This window comes from Gadus macrocephalus, chromosome 3 (genome assembly GCF_031168955.1).
Source record: "Gadus macrocephalus chromosome 3, ASM3116895v1".
Taxonomy (NCBI): domain Eukaryota; kingdom Metazoa; phylum Chordata; class Actinopteri; order Gadiformes; family Gadidae; genus Gadus; species Gadus macrocephalus.
Window position 1 is genome coordinate 3,540,426 of NC_082384.1, and position 2,084 is coordinate 3,542,509.

The window sequence follows — 2,084 nt, forward strand, 5'->3', positions numbered from 1 at the left end:
TACTCCTCACCTACAAAGCTCTCCACAACCTAGCCCCCAGTTATCTCTGCGACCTCCTCCAAGAATACACTCCCTCCCGCTCCCTCCGCTCAACCTCTGCTGGACTACTATGTATCCCCACATCACGACTCACTTCAATGGGTGCCCGGTCATTCAGCTGTTCAGCACCCAGGCTCTGGAACTCCCTCCCCCCACACATAAAACAGTCAGACACCATTACAACCTTCAAGTCACAACTCAAAACTCACCTGTTCAAACTCGCACACAACGTCTAACTGATCACTGTTTTGAATGTTTTTTTGTTTTGTCCTGTTTTTGTTTTATTTATTTCTTATTGCTTATGTTTATTTATTTATCTTTTTCCACAATGTCTTGTTTTTTAAAAAATTGTATGATGACTATATGCTCTGTAAGGTGACCTTGGGTGTTTTGAAAGGCGCCTCTAAATTACATTTATTATTATTATTATTATAAGACCCCATCACCATTGATGGGTCTGCTGTAGGGAGGGTAAACAGCGCTAAGTTTCTGGGGGTCAACGTCACATCAACGCCTATTTCACCTCAGGTGGCTGAAAGAGTTTGGCTTTGGGCCCATGATCCTGGGGGCCTTCTTTAATCTGAGCTTCATTACTTATCACTGTTTTAGTTTCTCTACTTATTATTACCTACTTTTAGAATTTATTATCGTGATCTATTTTACATACTTTTATTTTGACTTATTTTGACTTACTTTATCATCGTATTGTTGCTGCTATGTTAGGAACCAAGCATAAGAATCGTACTCTTCTGAATTTGTACGCTAAGATGTAATAAAATAAACAGAATTTGAATCTTTATACTTTTAGCAGGCTATTATTGTTAAATATTTCGGTACTATGAACAATGAGGTATTCTACAATGATGTCCTGGTGGTCATCAGTAACTCAAACATAAACATGCACTAATTTTACCTCCCATCATTGTGATCACAATTATTATGAAGAAATCATAAATTATATATATTGACTATATTTCTAGTTGGATTCCTTATGTATATGAACCCAACGAGATGAAGAGATGCCATTTAACTGAATGCGTTGTTTTCAGTGGTCGGGGAGCTGAGCATGAATAAATATGAGCTGTGTGAAAGTTCAAGGCCAATGGCGTAACAGCTCTCCTTGTCCGAGTCAACCTGATTCACCATTCATAATCCCGCCAATAATGGCCCATCTCTCAGGACGTCATAGCGCTGTGGGGAAGAATGCTTCCTTATGCATCACAATGGTCACTCACTTAAAGAGCTTCTTCTTCTATTGTCTATTCGCTTTGACCAAATGGGACCAGCAGTATTACTTTAAAATCATGCTTTAAATGATTCTTTGTATTGTAGGGCTGTAGTCTACCTCAGTACATACACACATAGTTACACATGTTTAGAGGTAGCCCATGGCTAAACTCATGTTCAGGTACCAAGACAGGGGACCACTTTAGCAATATCAACCTTCTGAATATTTCAGCACTAGTAGCTATGAGTAGTTGTAACACATGAATGTGTCTGAAGAGGGTTACTATTGTATTTTACACCAAAAGCAGAATATAATATGTAATAGTGCCAATGTAGACATCTGTCTGTCTATCTATCGATCTAATTATCTCTCTATCTATCAATCTATCTCTCGGTCTCTCTGTCTGTCTGTTTATCTCTCTGTCTGTCTGTCTGTCTGTCTGTCTGTCTGTCTGTCTGTCTGTCCGTCTGTCTGTTTGTCTGTCTGTTTGTCTGTCTGTCTGTCGGTCTGTCGGTCGGTCGGTCAGTCGGTCGATCTATTTATTTCTTTGTCTGTCTGTCTGTCTGTCTGTCTGTCTGTCTGTCTGTCTGTCTGTCTGTCTGTCTGTCTGTCTGTCTGTCTGTCTGTCTGTCTGTCTGTCTGTCTGTCTGTCTGTCTGTCTGTCTGTCTCTATCTATCTATAATAATAATGGTTGGATATTGTATAGATCTTTACTAAAGAGTTGGGTAGATGGAGTATCTCCATATGGATGAGAGAGAGATGACCAACCCAGGGTGGCATAAGCCTGGGGGTGTCAGGTTACGCGGTCACGTGGCT